The following is a 19,316-nucleotide window of genomic DNA, read 5'->3' on the forward strand; positions in this document are numbered from 1 at the left end:
ACTTAAATTAATACATTGATAGCTATTTAAATAGTGAATTTTATTTCAAACTTATCATCATCCCTTAATAAACAGCTGATTTTTAATTTTCCTCTGAGTGATTTTACTTTTTACAGTTAGAATGACCTAAAAACTTTTTAATTCTATTCATTATTAAACAAAAACTAATTAACAGTTAAAATGACCTACAATATTAAATATAGATTACAGTTTTGCCAGCCATAATATGATAATATGATAATTAATCAAAATATATTTTCAAACCTACTTAGTAACTTTCCATAATTATACAAAACGTGCAAAGAGCGTAACACCCTCTTTACACGAGGCATCGGATTGAAAGTCCATATTCTGACCGGAGGTGTCTGCAAACTTGTTCATCCCGCACAACCAAGAGGACGCCCTAACACAAAACCAACAAAAATAACAAAAAAAATTAATCATCTCTTTCAAACATAAAGTAAAGATAAAGTATTAATTCAAATTCAGTATTTTTCTTTAGGTTTATATAATCATTCCTCACTATGGGCAACGTGGAACGGGGCAGAATTCCCATCTAAAATCTGGGTTTGTTGTATAGCACCACGGACGGCCAGACGATGATGGATCTCTGCAATAGTTAGAAGCTAAATCTTGTGGAACCGTGGGACGGTAGTTAGACCTGTGAGGTGTATTCTTGTTCCAAAATTGACACGTTATACCAGACACAGTGCAGTGTACTTTTCCTTTGTATTCATCGCTTTTCGTGTAACAGTCTTCGCCTGATATAAACAAAGTGATTATATTTATTCTGTGTTCATATTAAAATGAGCTGATAATATATCCTGAAAATTCTTTTTTATTTGAAAGAAACATGAAAAATGAGTTGAAGATTTAAAATTCAAAGACTTTTTTTGTTGAATATATTTCTTTTATTCCCTATATTTCAAAGTTGATAATCCGGCGTATTTGTATTTCATATAGACATATGTTTTAATCAATTACTATGATATATAAAAGTATGGTGTTACCTAATTAAAGCCACTGCGATTTGACATCATAAATCTTATGCAGTTCTATTTCTCGGTATTGTGTATATGATGGAAATTGACATAACATTCCGCTATCATATATCATCGATGTGTTATTAAAACAAACTTCTACAATAATATTCATGATAACATGTTTATATAACTTAATTAATGCTAACATGACAACTTGTTGTGCTTTCAACACTGATACTCACTTGTACACGAGATATTATACATCGTTGACCACTGGTCATCGCTTCCACATGAGGACACTGGACAGTGTTCAACAGACTTTCCAAGTGTAACGAACAAACACTGAAATGTTACCACTACAACATGGGTAAATGAAACGGCCCAAGTTGTATTTGGAAGTTCAGATGGTGGCGACTTTAGAACACCACATGCAAAACCTATTGAAATGAACTTATTTATCATTAATAGTTTCAGTGTCCGTCTTCAAATTATACATGATTGCAAATGAATCTAAAAAATATGTAACAGAAATTTAGATATTGATATAAACTGAATAGTAAAAAAAAAACACATAACGTCGAAAAGTTAATTTAGTCCCAGAATTAATTTTATTTTGCTATACACTTATTTCTAAACTTTGTACACATCCAGCAGTAGTTTTGATTCTTTACAAGTATCGAACGTTTCTGTGTCAACATTGTCATTATTGGTGAGAGAGAAACATTTAACGGTTTTAATTATGACCTTATAAGACCTTTGTTCTGACTTAAGTTACCCTTTGTCCTTATAGTTTACTTATATTCGGCCCTTAACCGTACATTTTTAAAAAAATATATTAGGTATCAACGACAACATGCAGCATTGTTTCATTTCGTAACGTAATCATAAAGACTGTGTGACTGTCATACAAGTGAGAGGTTTAGCTTGATGTGTTTGAGCTTTTGATTTTGTCTTTTGATTAGGGACTTTCCGTTTTGAATTTTCCTCGGAGTTCAGTGATACAAATCAGTAGCAAAGAATAGATATCATTCAACAAACGGTCCCATAATTTTATACCATATCGCTTACAAAGAGAAGATTTCTGAATTGTATATGCAACACATCTGTTCGACGCTATAACAACAGCAACAACAACAACAATTTGTATTCAAGACGCCCCGAGGAGCAAAACATTTACAATTTAAATTAAAGTGTACAAATAATTGGGATGATTATTTTAATCGGAAAATTTCAATAAAACTCAAACTATAGGAGTCACGGTCATCGAAACTATACCTGGAATTCACTATGCATGAAACAAATTGTTTTCATACCATTACCAATGTTCAAATTAACTATTTATTTCAGAGGCCCAAAGTCTCGCCCAAAGTACTTTTGTAAGTGAAAACCTGCAGATTGGTTGCCATAGATATGGACGTTGCTGATTATATGCTATTTAAACTTGTGACAACTACTTAAAAAGATAATGTAAAACGTAATTTCTTTCAAGTATAATCCGCTAACGAAAGTTTTGATGTCATCCTTATAAACAAGATTCTTAAAAAAAAATGTGCAGAAATGAATTCAACATTTACCCGACATCTTTTACAAAGAGAGGATTTAAGAAAATCACAAATCTATCCTTTTCTCTTTTGGTATACACATTAATAAAGACGATGAATATATCCACTCTTAAACCTGAAAAACCTTTACAAAAATCCTCATAAAGAAAAAAATAAAGCCGGATATTCAAGATAAATGATTTAGCATCTTTCTAAAGTTCTTACCGCCTATCTGTCTACAGTAAAACAATCTTTTCAATTTTGTAGTATATCAAACAAAATAAAAGAAGATATTGTATTAGTGCCAATAAGACAAACTTCATCCAGGTTAAAATGTGTAAAAAGTAAACAATTATAGGTAAAAGTAAGGCCTTCAACACGGAGCCCTGGCTCTCACTAAACAACAAGCTATAATCTTCATACTAGTTATTTTGAAGCCCTTTAAAAGGGCTTCAAATTAACTAGTGTAAAACAATTCAAACAGGAAAACCAAAGATGTCAACTATATAAAAAACGAGAAACGATCGAGAAACACTTATCAACCACACCAAAATACGACAACCACTGATCAGGCTCCTGACTCACCTATTGGCAATCATACAGTATCATAGTTTTGATTAAGACAAAACGATAAAAAAAACGGTTTTATAGTCAACTGCATTAATAAAAAAAATCAAAGTCATTTATAATCATTTCTCTAATTCTTCGTATATTTATCCCTTTCTGCACCCATTGTATAAAAAAAATGTAATCAACGTCTGGTTCGTTTGATCTCAGTACTTCATTGTTTAACATCCGATTATGACGTCGAATTTTCTTGCTTTCCTCTGAAATTCCTATTGTGACGGCATGAGAAAAGTCGACCATGCCTGATGACGTCACATAGAAAGAACACATCTTTTTGCAGATTTTAATATAGTTTTAAATACCGGTATGATAAATATAGATTCTACCACTGAATATAATTCGGGCAAGCCTCACGTTTTAAATTTGAAAATTTAACTGTCTCGAGTGGATAAATATCGTATTACACTCGATGCAGTGGTAGAATCTATATTTAGCATACCGGTATTTAACTATGACATTGTTAAAATAAAATTAAGAAGATATGTTATATATAGATCAACGTACTGCTTTCAAAAATAAGAAAACAAAACCATACCGTATAGTCGGCTATAAAAGGCTTCGACATGAACAATTGGAAACAATTCAATTGAGAAAACTAACGGCCTAATTTATAACAAAACAATTTATGAAAAACAAATATTACAGACATGGAACAATGACGACAACCATTTAACTACAGGCTCCTAAACTGGGACAGGCATTTAAAGAATGTTTAGGGTTAAACATGTTTGTGCGCTTTTAACCCTTCACTAACCGTAGACAATGGTGTTACAGGACAACATTAGAACAAACTATCAAAATCAGTTGAAAAGGGCTGAAGACATCAGATCGATTCAAAGCAGATAAGATAAACATATTAATATAACAAAACACAGATCAGACGTGGCAGGGTATTTATACATCCCTAAAGATAAAAAAAGACACGAACTAATGATCTGAGAGTACTCGAAGTTACTGACAGCTAGTTCAAAGCCAATAACAGCTGATTAAAAAAATCATGAATCTATAGCTAAATTATCTATCATTACACATCCATCTTCCAATAAAATACAGTATGAAGACGTCATAAACAGTCAGAGAAAAATATGACCATATGCAATACCAAAATCTTGGTATCGGCAGATTGCATTGCCGTAAATTCCATATGTGAGTAACATTTATATTAAGTATGGTTTTAGTTTACTGAAAACAAAATCAATATTTACCAATACAAAAAAAAACAAAAAAAAAAACAAAGATATAATTGCAGTGTTGAATTGGTAACTTTTTAGATTAAGTTTGTTTAAAGTTTATCCGGATCGTATCTAAACTTCCAGTTTGTTTTCGACTTATGAGCTTGAGTATCTATTTTGTATCTTGCGCTTCCCTTTTAAAACCTGTATATTCTAACTACTCACATGGAATAATAGGACAATATTCATATCGAAAAACTATGTCTGTGTCCGTTGTGTAACACCACAATAGGCCCTTGAACGACGAGGCACGACAGTAATTTGTGGAGTGGTCATCTTTATTCAATGGCTTAACGCTGACGGTATGTGGGTAATTTTTGTTCCATCCTTGACAATCTCTGTTGGAAACGGTTTTGCTGTAGTTTCCTGTGTAGTTATGGCTACTTCCAATATAACAATCTGGTGCTTTATGATTAAAAAACAAGCTTTTGAGAATAAAGATAAAAACATTTAAAAAAAATGAAAATTTGGATATATTTTCTATAGTGAGTACTGATTTGCAGATCTAATGGAACCTTACTATAGAGCATAAAATTTTAATAAACCATGTGGAACATATCATTTGAAATCATTTTATATTATCGTTGCACATATTCTTTATTCATATATAATCTGCTTCTTCTTGTGCAGCATATTGCCAATCACTGCTGACCCGATATCTTTTCAGTGTGTTTGATGGCTCATGAGATTTTTGATACATATTATGTTGTTCAAATCAGCTATCAATTTATATCAGGTGTGGATAAAAAAAAGAACATAAATGTCTTTTTGACGATCTAAGCAAAAAAAAAAAAAAAAAAGGAAATAAGAAAGCGAATTTTATCATTGTTTAGTTCCCGTTTAAGTATGCAAGACTTCCCTATTCCTCAACAGTTCCCAATTTACATGTTTATTGATGAATCATTCACAACAAAGAAAACATAAATGACGAAAAAGATCTCTTTCGCATCTCAAAAGGAATTTACCACCATACGCCTTATTAAATTTCTTTCGATTGTAATATACCTCCATACTTCATCCAGCTACCACTAAAGTCTTCAGTATGTAAATCTGAAAAAAATAGGATTAATTATCATAGTTCACATTATTCTACCAATCTATTAGAAGAAATACAAAATCTTGAATTTAAAAGATTTTACTCGATTTTTATTATTCTGAGACAAATAATCAAATTAATCACAACACCTATAGGGAGCTTCTAACACTTTAAAACATAAAGAAAATGTTTGATATAAGATTGCATCTTATGTAAGTAGATTGCATCTTATGTGTAATAAGATGCAATCTATAATGGTTTACTTTTTTTTAAATTGTTATTTGGATGGAGAGTTGTCTCATTGGCACTCACCCACATCTTCCTATATCTAATAAGATTGAAACATCTTTTTTTTTCAATTAGTATACATACTCTGGAATAACTTTTGGGAAAGAAAAAAAATCAAGACGTTATAAGTTTAAGCATGGAAAACTGTTAACTATCATGTTTTAAAATATTATGAATATTTTTTTCCCAATCCAAATACATTGATGATGTCTTACCCCCCTAAATTGCAAGACAAATATAATTCACAAAAGGAAAGATCTGTTATAAAGAGAACAGTACTACAATGTCAAAAGTGTATATAAAAAATTATGAAGTGTATTTCTTCTTCAGATAATGTCAAGTAAATTTAATCAGAGTTTGTTATGGAATATATTTAAAGCAATTGGTTCTAAATTTTACTATTTTGAGTTCAACTGAAAAATGTTGACATTACCCGTAGCTTGTAGTATTATAATAATATTATATAGTATCATAACTGAAAAACATAAACTAGTATGTACTACCTAAAGTATAAACCTTACTTTTATTATTGGCGTGAAGGAATAGCTATTGAACGGCTGATACGGTGCTTTTTGTCCGCAATTCGCTTTTTGTCCGCTTTTGCTTTTTGTCCGATAATTTTGCTTTTTGTCCGAAACTTTTGCTTTTTGTCCGTTGCTTTTTGTCCGTTTTGCCTTTTGTCCGATTATTTTGCTTTTTGTCCGAAACTTTTGCTTTTTGTCCGTTGCTTTTTGTCCGTTTTGCCTTTTGTCCGATTATTTTGCTTTTTGTCCGAAACTTTTGCTTTTTGTCCGTTGCTTTTTGTCCGTTTTGCTTTTTGTCCGATAATTTTGCTTTATGTCTGATATAAAATGTGTATATTTTTGGCAGGTTTCATTTTGAACTTCAAAATACCATGTCCTTTTAGGAGTTAAATACAGACCATACTCACATTATAAATGATTTGTACATGAAATTTCATGTCTTTTACAATATATCGCATTACCTCTAAAATGGCTCGAAGCACTAATATCCTAGACCCGTAGGTGTTGGTCAACAGAGGGCAATGGGAATACTGTTGTATATCCCTAAGTCTAAAAAACAACTATTGAAAGCTGGCTAAACTAAGACATACTCCAGGTAGGCCATTATACCAGAAGAAGAGGTAGTCAAACCCTTATAAATGGCTTATAGCACTTATGTCCTGGATCTACACGAGTTTATTAGCAACGAATTAAAAGGGGCATGAGTTTCGCCGGTATATCACGAAGTAAAAATAAACCTCATTATTGCCAACTCTTCAAACTAAGAGATTCTCCACGTTGGCCATTATACCAGAGGTATAGGTAGGCAGTGCCTCTTAAATGGTCCATGGGCCATGGCACTTATGTCCTCGACCCGTACGAGTTGGTCAGAAGAGGGTAAGGGGAATACTCTAGGATATCACACAGTCCACCAAAAATAGTGACGGCTGCCCAAACTAAGACATTTTTAGGTGCGCCCTTATACTAGATGTTGGAGTAGTCATTCTCTTAAAAATGGCTCATAGCACTTATGCTATAGACCCGAACGAGTTTGTCAACAATGAGTTAAAGGGGGATGAATTAGCCCGGTATATAACGAAGTTGAAATAAACTGTTGCCCGCTGGCTAAACTAAGAAATTATCCACGCGGGCCATAATATGAGAGGTAGAGGAAGGGATTGCCTCTATAAAATGACCATGAGCACGTATGACCTAGACCCGTACGAGTTAGTCAGCAAAGTGTAAGGTTGGTACCCTAGTATATATATTAAAGTCGAACTAAACTATTGCTGGATGGCTAAGAGATTCTCCGCGTGGGCCATGATACCAGAGGTAGAGGTTGTCATTGCCTCTAAAATGGCCTAAATCACTTATTCCCTAGAGTGTACGCGGTATCATCAAAGGGTTTAAAAGGGAGTTGGAACCTCTGTTTACAAAGAAGTCGAAAGAAATTATTGCCGGCTTGCTTAAGTACGAGATTCTCCAAGTTGGCCATTAATCCTAGGTTAAATGTGTGCATTGCCTTTTAAATGGCTGATAATACTAACGCCCTAGACCTGTACGAGTTTGTCAGCAAAAGGTTAAAGGGGGGATGCGATGCCTCTTTTTACAACGAAAATATAAATTAAGCCGACTGGCCTAACTAAGAGATTCTATACGCGGGGTATTATATCAGAGGATGAGGTAGGCATTACCTCTAACATAGCCATAACACGTATGTCCCAGACCCGTGTAAGTTAATCAGCAAAGGGTAAGGGGGGTACCTAAGTATATCACAAAGTCGAAATAAACTATTGCTGGCTGGCTAAACGAAGAGATTCTCCACATGGGCCATGATACCAGAGGTAGAAGTGGCCATAGCCTCAAAAATGGCCACTTATGCCGTAGACCCGTACCAGTGCTTCAGCAAAGTGTTAAAAGGGGGAGGTGGTATCTATGTTTACAACGAAGTCGAAATGAATTATTGCCGGCTGGCCAAACAAAGAAATTCTCCACATAGGCCATTATAACAAAGGTAGTGGTGGACATTGCATCTAAAATGGCCCATACTTCTTATTCCATTGATCTGTACGAGTTTGTCAGCAAAGGGTAAGGAGGGTACCCTGGTATATAACAAAGTCGAAATAAACTATTGCCGGATGGCCAAAAATAAAAGATGATCCACGTTTATCATGATACCAGAGGTAGAGGTGGGCCTTGCCTTTAAAATGGTTTATAGCACTTATGCCAGCAAAAGGAAAGGAGGGTATTCTAGTATATCGCAAAGTCGTTATGAAATATTGCCGGCTGTTCAAACTACGAGATTCACCACATGGGCCATGCTACCAGAGGTATAGGTGGTCATTGCCTTTAAAATAGCCTATAGCACTTATATGGCATATACCGGTACGAGTTTGTCAGTAAAGAGCTAAAATGAGGAGGTGGTACCTCTGTTCACATTAAAGTCAAAATAACTGTAGCCGGTAGGCCAAACTCCGGGATTCTCTACGTGGATCATTATACCAGAGGTAGAGGTTTATTTCGACTTCGTTGTAAACAAAGGTAACACCTTTTATTTTTAACCCCTTGCAGGCAAAATCGTACAGGTCTTTGGAATTAGTGTTATATGCCATTTTAAAGGCAATTACCATATCTATCTCTGGTAAAATGGCCTACGTGGAGAACCTCTTAGTTTGGCCAGCCGGCAATACTTTATTTCGACTTTGTTGTGAACAGAGGTACCATCTCCCCCTTTTGATTCATTATTGTCAAACTCGTACGGGTCTAGGGCATAAGTGCTATAAGAAATTTGTATGGCAATGCCCTCCTCTATCTCTGGTAAAATGGCCTACGTGGAGAATCTTTTAGTTTGGCCAGCCGGCAATTATTAAAGTGTATTTCGACTTCGTTGCAAACAGAGGTACCACCTTACCCTTTTAATTCATTGTTGTCAAACTCGTACGGGTCTTGGGCCTAAGTGATCTGTGCCTTTTTTAAGGCAATGCCTACTTCTACCTCTGGCATCATACCCCACGTGGAGAATCTCTTGGCCAGCCGGCAATTGTTTATTTCGACTTTTTTATATACCAAGGTACTTCCCTTTGCTGACTTACTCGCTGGCTTATCCCTTATTGTAAGTAAGTAAGTTCAATAAATATAAGACTATATGCCAGGTCTTTCTGACAACCAATTACAAACAAATTGGGGTTTATCTAATGAGGCTTTTCCCAGGATGCAATTGCTCGTAGACTGTATACAGTTGACCAAATAATCCACAAATTCCGCAAAAGGATCTTTTAATTATAGGCCATGTCCATTTAGACATTAAGCAACAAAAGCCCAGCATGACCGATGCATTTGTCTTTAACATCTCCGATATTGATTCCGCGTGGCCTTCCAATTGACATGAGTGTCCATTGGTGTTCATTGTTAAACCTTTGGAGCTATATCAGTTTGTGTGGAAATTAAGAGCACGATGACCTTCCCTTGGTGATAACAACATGACCAACAACCATATCGTGTGTTACCAAAAGCCGTCAGCGATAGTCACACCGACAATTTGCTACCTTCGTGGACAAAAGCCTGGCTTTTCGCTGGATCCTAATTAACATCTAGTGTTGTCACTACCATTTGCTGTAGAGACTTAGTTGCACAACATAACAGAAACATTCTTTGTAAATACTCTATGTTGATATTTTGACATTTGGATGGTTCATATACCAATTGTAGCCGAAAAATGATAATGAAACATTTCTGTTTAATATCGATCTATTGTTGGAATTGTAAATTTTCATATTCAATTTTTGTTTGTTTAAAGATGACCATTTTAAATAAAGATTTTAATTTTTTAAAAAGCAAGTGTTAGACTTGTGCTTTTATTGCCACTCAGTTTATATAACCTGTCATTTTAGTCGAGCCTGTAACTTTTGTTGCAGAAAGCTCGACATATGAATAGTGATCCGGCGGCGGCGGCGGCGGCGGCGGCGGCGGCGGCGTAAGTTAACTTCTGAAAAGCTTAATATTTTAGAAGGTGAAAGAATTGGATGCTTCATACTCTGTATATAGATGCCTCATGTTACGAAGTTTCTGTCAGTCACATGTCCAATGTCCTTGACCTCATTTTCATGGTTCAGTGATCACTTGAAAAAAAAGTTCAGAATTTTTGTAATGTTGAATTCTCTCTTATTATAAGTAATAGGGTAACTATATTTGGTATGTGCGTACCTTGCAAGGTACTCATGCCCGTCAGACAGTTTTCACTTGACCTCGACTTAATTTCGTGGATCAGTGAACAAAGGTTAGAATAAGTTTTGGTGGTCAAGTCCACATCATAGATACTATAAGCAACAGGGCTAGTATATTCGGTGTATGGAAGGACTGTAAGGTGTACATGTCCAACTGGCAGGTGTCATCTGACCTTGACCTCATTTTCACGGTTCAGTGGTTATAGTTAAATTTTTCTGTCTTGGTCTGTTTTTCTCATACTTTATGCAATGAGTCTACAATATTTGTTGTATGGAATGATTGTAAGGTGCACATGTCTAGCGGGAAGATATCATCTGACCTTGACCTCATTTTCATGGTTCAGTGGTCAAAGTTCAGTTTTTGAGTTTTGGTCTTTTTATCTAATATTATATGCCAAAGGTCACTATATTTGGTGCATGAAAATATCTTATGATCTATATATAAGTCTCCCAGGTTTTATTTGACCATGACCTCAATTTCACGGTTCATTGCACAGTGTTAAGTTTTTGTGTTTTGGTCTGTTTTTCTTAAACTATAAGTAATAGGTCAAGTATATTTGTTGAATCGAAGAATTGTTAGCTGTTCATGTCTGCCTGGTATGGTTCGTCTGACCTTTACCTCATTTTCATAATTCATTTGGTCTTTGTTTAGCTATCTTGGTAAATGTTAAGTTTATGTGGCAGTTGTAATAAATCTTTATACTTAGGGCTATCAACATAATATTAATGATGAGTAAAGTAGGCGAGACATTTCAGTGTGTGCACTCTTGTTTAAATGTGCTTATTTATCCGAGTCCTGGACTGCATTCCAGTGGCTTTCATTCGTTTACTTTTGTGTAAATTTTATACAGATCAGTATTTTTTCAAATGTTTTACCAATATTTTAGCTGCATGTAACATCTTGAACACTCAGAACAGCAAAACAAAATTTAGATTTCAGAAATAAATAGCCTTTAGTCATCGACGAATAGCCGATGATTTCAAGAGTTGTTTCCGTTAAAGGATGATTCCTTTTTTTTTGTGCAATACTTGCTCTTTCGGAGGCTCGAGGGTAATTTCAGCAAAAATTTTATCATTTTTGTTTTCATTACAAATTTTATTTATTACACTATTAGTTATAACTTTATGAATTGGCTCAAAAATCAACCCAACAAATCGAATGATTTTGGACTCAGATTTATTTTTCAAATGTTTATATCACTGTAAAATGTCTTTTTCAACTCATCGGTGACCTATAGATATTTTTCAAATATGCTTTACGTAAACTAAACAGTTGTAAAATTAAATCGATTTCTGTAATTTAGTTCTTTTTTTATTTCGATATATATATATCTCTATTTCTCCTATTAGTTCAACTTAAAAAAAGTACCTTAACAAAAATGGTTGCTTCTTTCGAGGGAAGATTGTGAGCTAAAGTGAACGATAACCCCATGTTTTTATTTGATTTTTCTATTTAGTATATGATAAAAGTTCATCTATAGAAAAACAAGCAAAATCCTACATGTATATTTAAAAAATAATGGATTAATACCCTCCAGTCCCCTTAACGACAAAAAAAATAAATAGAACATTACGTTTAAGTATCACCTACAGTATTTTACAACCTCCATTGGTGATACATTATATGTATTTCTGCTGTTGTTTTATATAAGTTATTGTCCTGAATAAACATCTTTATGCGTTTTTGCGTTTTTGCGTTTCAGTTTTTATTGTGAAATTTCTTCAATCAGCCAAGACAAACTTTAAATTTCGCCTTAACGATGTTTTCGCGAGAAATCCATGTATTATTATCGAATTACTACATTTAATCATTGTCTAGTGCCCTAAAATGAGATTTTCCGAGACGCTGGGTTTGAAATGGGATACCCTATTTAATTTAAACAATATTTGCAATCTTTTCAAAAAGATGCAGATGGAAATTTTCGTTCCTTATGAAAGTGTTCGCAAGGAGTTAAATTATAAACTCCTTATAGGATTATCAAAAAGCAACTTTTAAGGACCCCCTTGGAATAAAGATCTTCCAAGACAACGTGTTCGAGAGTTTGAGTTTAATACATGACTTTTTAAAACTTAATGGACGGAGCAGGATTATCTTACTCTTCCAGTTAACCATACATCATCACAGTTGCATTGGTTCTTGTGGCTAAGATTTTAAATTTCAATGATTTCGTCCGAGACCATAATTGTCGTCCCTTGATTTTCGTTATTAGTCCCTAGTGATAACAGTGGGTTACTTGCCAATAATTTTTATACCCCTTCCAAATTTATTTCTCCTTGTTTAATGCCTCACATTGTAAGTAGGGGGGGGGGAGTGAAATTACACTGTAAAAAAATTTGGGTCCAGAATTTTACAGGAAAGTAGTGATTTGGTCCAGCTGAAAAAGGTTAAAAATTAGCACTTCGGAAGCTGTCAAAAGATTTCAAGACACCCTAAACACAAAATTGTCCATATTTTGAGTTAGACGCGATGAAGTTTTCTATAATTTTGATATAATTTGTCCCAAAATTAGTACAACACACTGTAAAAGTTTCATTGAGAAAGCGCAGGTGGGATTTTTTTAATTTTCATTTATGTTCTAAAAGAAATGCACTACGAATTAATTGTGTTCTAGGACCATTTGTTTTGTGGACTGTTGTGTATCTTGTTGTTTTTCATTCAGCTGCGGCTTTGTTGGTTTGTTTCAACCCTTTTTAGTGTGATTATCCTTTGGTACACTTTGCCTCTCTCTTATATATGATATCGCAATAATTATATATATGTAAGCGTTCATATACATTTATATGGATACAATATTGAATTAAAATAGATATAATAATTAGATGAGTGAAAAAAAGAAAATGAAGTAATAATTGTACGTGTGAGGAGTTGGCATTCTTATAAAAAAAGAAGATGTGGTACTATTGCAAATGAGACAACTATCCACAAAAGACCAAAATGACTCAGACATTAACAGCATTAGGTCACCGTACGGCCTTCAACAATGAGGAAAGCCCATACAGCATAGTCAGCTATAAAAGGCCCCGATAAGACAATGTAAAACAATTCAAACGAGAAAACTAACGGCCTTATTTATGTCAAAAAAAATTAAATGAAAAAACAAATATGTAACACATAAACAAACGACAACCACTGAATATATAGGCTCCTGACTTGGTACAGGCACATACATAAATAATGTGGCGAGGTTAAAGTCTTTTACGCTAGAAATATTTTAGATCTTGTTATATAGACTAATTCTTATTCATTCTGGTCGTAAGTTAGTCTGTCATCCTCAAACGTGTGAGCAATGGTGTACGTACACCAATTTGTAGAATACATGGGATATTCAAAGACTTAAACGAACGTTAAGTCTCAGAGGCATGAATTTTTATTAGTTGTTAGTGGCTTTGAAATAGCTGTCAGATAACTGCGAGTACTCTCAGATCTGTTCATTGTGACTTTTTGTGTCGGGATGTATAAGTACCCGGCCACGTCCACTTGTATTTGTGTCTATCTGATGAGTTAAGCCTTTTTCAACTGATTTTTATAGTTCGTTCTTATGTTGTACTGTTATACCACTGTCCCAGGTTAGGGGGAGGGTTGGGATCCCGCTAATATGTTTAACTCCGGCACATTATTTAAATCTGTGCCTGTCCCAAGTCAGGAGCCTGTAATTCAGTGGTTGTCGTTTGTTTATGTGTTACATATTTGTTTTTCGTTCATTTTTTTACTTAAATAAGGCCGTTAGTTTTCTCGTTTGAATTGTTTTACATTGTCTTATCGGGGCCTTTATAGCTGACTATGCGGTATGGGCTTTGCTCATTGTTGAAGGTCGTACGGTGACCTATAGTTGTTAATGTTTGTGTCGTTTTGGTCTTTTGTGGATAGTTGTCTCATTGGCAATCATACCACATCTTCTTTTTTTATAAGAATGCCAACTCCTCACACGTACAATTATTACTTCATTTTCTTTTTTTCACTCATCTAATTATTATATCTATTTTAATTCAATATTGTATCTTTTTTATATGCTCGAAACTTTAGAATAGTTTAGAAATTTATCAAATCAAATAATCCTTGAGTGATGGTTTCGTTATTGAAATTCTAAATTGATGTTAAACCGCGCTAAATATTATATATGATAATCATACGAATAAGTCAGGAACGGAGTTTCAATCTGTAATTCAATAGTTGTTGTTTGTTTCTGTATTTGTTTGTCGTATAGTGTTTTGTAAATCAATAGTCACCATTTGCACTTATATGCAAATGGCCGATTAACAGTCGCTCCAAAATATTTTGCAACATTTCAGTTAAAAAAAAAACTTTTTTAAGTCTGGTAAATATTTTCGTCATATTTCCAACAACTTTATTTTTCTTAAACATTACAAATATTACAAATATAACAAACAAACAAACTTCATTTTTGGAACACTATCACAATTTTACGTAATACATGTGTAGCTATTTATTTAGATAAACTGTATTAATCCATACATTTCGGAATTATTTAGCAACTATATCCAAATGACGAGGAAGTTCGAGGTTATTCAAGTAATAAGATTAAGGAAACTTTGGTTAACACAACAGCATTTTCAACAAAGTAGTTTATTTTTGTTTGACAAACTCGAAAAGAGGGGGAAAAGTAATAAAATGGTTACTTAAGCATTTACTTAATTTCTATCACGAAATAAATGCGTTTAATATTTTAGATACAGATACAATATAGTGCATTCGTAAATGTAAAACACTTTTTAATAGAAAATTTAAAAGAGATACATCAACAGTGTTTATTTTAGAATTGCTCAAGTCTGTAGGGCTTATTCCCGATTGTCCCACTTTTTTTTTAAATTAAGAGCTCATATTGTCCCACATGAAAAGTTCTGACTGGTCCACATTATTTTATGAGGCGAAATGTTCTTATCCCTTGTTAGATTGTCTCTATGGTTTTGTTTCAGATATATTAGCCAAAATCTACATTTTATGCAATGCTCTTCTTTTAGACATTGCGGCCATCTTAATTATTGGGCGGGGTCATCGGATACTTTTTTGAAACTAAATACCCTAAGGATGATTTTGGCCATGTTTGCTTTAATTTTGCCAGTAGTTTCAGAAGAGAAGATTTTTGTAAAAAATAATGACGACGACGAATAATGAGAAAATGAGAAAAGCCCACTTAGTCCTATGGTCCAGGTGAGCTAAAAAGCAAAACGGACAAAAAGCAAAGGACAAAAAGCAAAAGTGTCGGACAAAAAGCAAAATTATCGGACAAAAAGCAAAACGGACAAAAAGCAACGGACAAAAAGCAAAAGTATCGGACAAAAAGCAAAATTATCGGACAAAAAGCAAAACGGACAAAAAGCAACGGACAAAAAGCAAAAGTATCGGACAAAAAGCAAAATAATCGGACAAAAAGCAAAAGCGGACAAAAAGCAAATCGCGGACAAAAAGCACCGTATCAAACGGCATTACTGACCTAGCTAAGGCATGGTACATCTACTTCTTATTCAGATCCTCGGTATTTAAAATTGACTACAAAACGCAACATATTCAGGCAAATACCCAGTCACAATTAGACAAAAGAAATTGAACACTTTGTTAGAGAAGGTAAAAAAAATTTGGTATATTTGAATTGTTTACATCTGTTTTTATTGGCTTTAAAAGTCTAACAAACGGGCATAATTCAGAATTGTATGCATCTTATATACGTTTTGACTTAAATTATAGTATGGAGCTTCAATTATATTTGTGAACTTTAAGATAAAAGAAAAATAAAACAGTCGACTGTGGTAGGTGCAAATGCAAGTGGGTCTTTTTTTTAGCAGTAAACATAAATTCCACCGAAAAAAAACACACAAAGCTGATAGATGGATCTTTTTTAAAGCATTTATTTGCATCTGCAACACCGGCCACATATTTGTTCTCAGAAAAAGACAAATAGTGGGCGTTTCGCTCGTGTATGTAACAATGTTTTAAATTTTAACGAGAGAAATTTATGTATTACTGAAAAATTATTACACCAGGGATATCACAAACTAGTCAAAACATTTACTAAATTTTATCATCGGTATAAGGACATCATTCGTAAATATAGCTTAACATGCAGACTTCTTATACGTTTAGGTATTTCACATCCAATTTTTTATGGAAATATTCTTTATCAAGCCCAAAGGTGTCAGTATTCACCTCAAAAACTAACAAAACCTTTGAATAGACTTATTAAGAAGGGATATAGTTACGATACTGTTGTCAGGTCATTAAAGATTGCATATTTTGGCGTTAATATTGATTCACTTATAGGGTCTTTGCATCGGAACTAAACACATTTATTCAAAAATCAGTTGTTGTCATGATACGGGTTATGTTCTTCTCATATATGTTATGATGGTATTATACTTAATCCATAACGGGAAGGATTGTGCCTGATGTTCATATGATGAAATCATAATCTTTCAGTCAATTAAATTGAAGTCTGGAGCTGGCATGTCAGTTAACTGCTAGTAGTCTGTTGTTATTTATGTATTATTGTCATTTTGTTTATTATCTTTGGTTACATCTGCTAACCTTCATAAAATATTCATTACTCAAACAATTTTCAAAAATAAAAGACCATTTTACTCGTATTAGCAAGCAGAACAATAAGTTAAAAGGGAGAATTTGAAAATTTTTTTACTATTAAGGTAGCAATACGCAGTTAGGAGTTTAGTTTCGCATTTTGGCCCCTGTGGATTTTTCAAATAGGAAAGATGTGTAATAAAATTCATTTTTAGATAGATTAGTGCTAATTTAGCCTTCAAAGATGGTTTATAAGAGCATCAAGATTATTTTTTACATGTTTTATGGGCTGTTTTCTGTTTGACAATCCGTATTTTCATAGCTAGACCGGCTACTTCCGGTTTACACACGGTCACTTTCGGTTGATTTTTTCAAGGTTAAATGGTTTGATACCTTTTTGCCAAAAGTCTCATGGCTCTATCATGTATACATATGAGGTAAAAGCAAAGGTCAAAATCGAGAACGTCAAATTAAGCTATGACCTTGAGATCAATTTCAAGTTCATACACCAAGGAACTCATATCAAAACCCCTTAGGTCTTAATTATATTTGGTTAATGAGTTATATCACCATACACGTATTTTTAGATACAAGAGGAGAGAAAACTCCCTTTTCATTCAACGTACCATTGCAATCAAAATGTACGTGTTACGACATGTCGCAACTATCAATTAAGTAAAAATAATTTGTTGATATCTTATACGGTTTTTGGGGAAAAGTGAAAATAAGCCAAATTTAAAAATTAGAATATGACCTTGACTTTTGACCCTGACCTAATTTTCATTTTTTTTAACCAAGGACCTAAATTCAAAAGATCCTAGGTTTCTATCACTTATGGTTCACAAGATAGAAATGCATATCACTTATATCAAATGTATAAGGGGAAATAACTCTCATATGGAGCGTTCATATTGATTCGGTCAAAATAAGACAAATCATGCGAAGGATATAACGAGCAATTTTATAAAATGAATTTGTCGTAATCTTTTACGGTTGCTCAGGGGTCGTGGACATAAGGAAAACAGTGTTTGGGGAGATAACTCTTACAAAGAAAAGTATTCGGAAACGCAGGGTAAATTTTAAAATCGCATAAACTGTTCAATATCATATACCAAATATCTAAGCGACAGATTGCGAAACAAATATATATCGCAAGAACAAAATTAGGCGGAATAAAAAAAAAATAATCAGAAGAAAAACAATAGGTCTTTCCACAGAAAAGTGGAAAGACCTAAATATATAGGTCAATTGGAGTATCTGACAATGAGTCATAACAATAGGGTAGGTGTGTTCGAATAACAATTTTTTACTAAAAGTACTTGACGACAGACTTTACAAGTGGATCTTAAGAATGCAAAACTTCCAAAAACCTCTATTTTGTGTGTGTATTATCTAAGGTTATTAGTCGTCAACATCATAAGTTTTTAGTCTGCCCTTTTACGGAGTATTTAATTATAATGTTTTTGAATGTTTTTGAACTTTCGAAAATTCCAACTGAAAACCAATAAGACATCAGTTTTGTGTTTACTATATGCAAAAGAGTACATTAAATGATGCTCAATAGTTCATGTAGGTAGTTGATACATTTGTATCTAAGAAAACAACCGGCATATACGGATCGTTATGGTGCTATGTAGAAAAAATTGTCGGTTTTTGTTAAGAGATAAATGGGCAGCGCGTCATCCTTAAAATGGCTTCCTTTTTTTACGATTGTAAAAATTAGTTGGTGTAATGGGTAGATAGTTTTGATAAAGTAACATCCTTGGTGATTAAAAGCTTTTAATCACTTACCACTCTTTACAATGACTACACTGCTGTTTTCAGTCACCACCATAATTGGTGTATGCACATTCAATATTTGGTGTAATTCACAATCCGCCTTTGTTGCGTCAAATTTCGCTGCAACACATGCAGGTGTTACAAGGCATTTCATCGAACAACGCACTGCCGAAAAGGAAGTAACCTTTCTAATTGGCCTTGTATTACTGTGAAACTTATAACCCTTCCATTCTGTATAATAGTCATCTCTCACAGAATCGGCAAATAACACCCTGATACAAACAAAAACTATCTTTATCGTCTCAACTTTATTCATTTTATGTTGATTTATCAATATTGTTCAGAAACAACGTTGATTCTAAATTATGCTACAAACCCACTTTACAAACAACTAAAAAGTATATCAATCAATATTTTAATTAAGTCCTGTAGGTCTGTCTTTATGATAGGTTAATTTAGTTGAATTTAATCAATTTACAGAATACGCCATAATGTTAAAAGCGAATAAAATTGAACCCAATGTTATTAAGAACTAGGCCAGTGTCCATTAACTTAAACCAATGTCCAACAAT

General features: G+C 33.7%; 1 long non-coding RNA gene across 1 annotated transcript; it reads right to left on the minus strand.

Annotated features, from left to right (window-relative positions):
* Nucleotides 1–97: 97 nt before the first annotated feature.
* Nucleotides 98–19,042, minus strand: LOC143076090 (uncharacterized). Its single transcript, XR_012978533.1, has 5 exons — nt 18,757–19,042; nt 5,389–5,433; nt 4,549–4,788; nt 1,226–1,420; nt 98–761 (listed from the first exon to the last, which is right to left on the minus strand). It is a non-coding gene; the product is annotated as an uncharacterized LOC143076090 (long non-coding RNA).
* Nucleotides 19,043–19,316: the final 274 nt, after the last annotated feature.

This window comes from Mytilus galloprovincialis, chromosome 1 (assembly GCF_965363235.1).
Source record: "Mytilus galloprovincialis chromosome 1, xbMytGall1.hap1.1, whole genome shotgun sequence".
Classification (NCBI taxonomy): domain Eukaryota; kingdom Metazoa; phylum Mollusca; class Bivalvia; order Mytilida; family Mytilidae; genus Mytilus; species Mytilus galloprovincialis.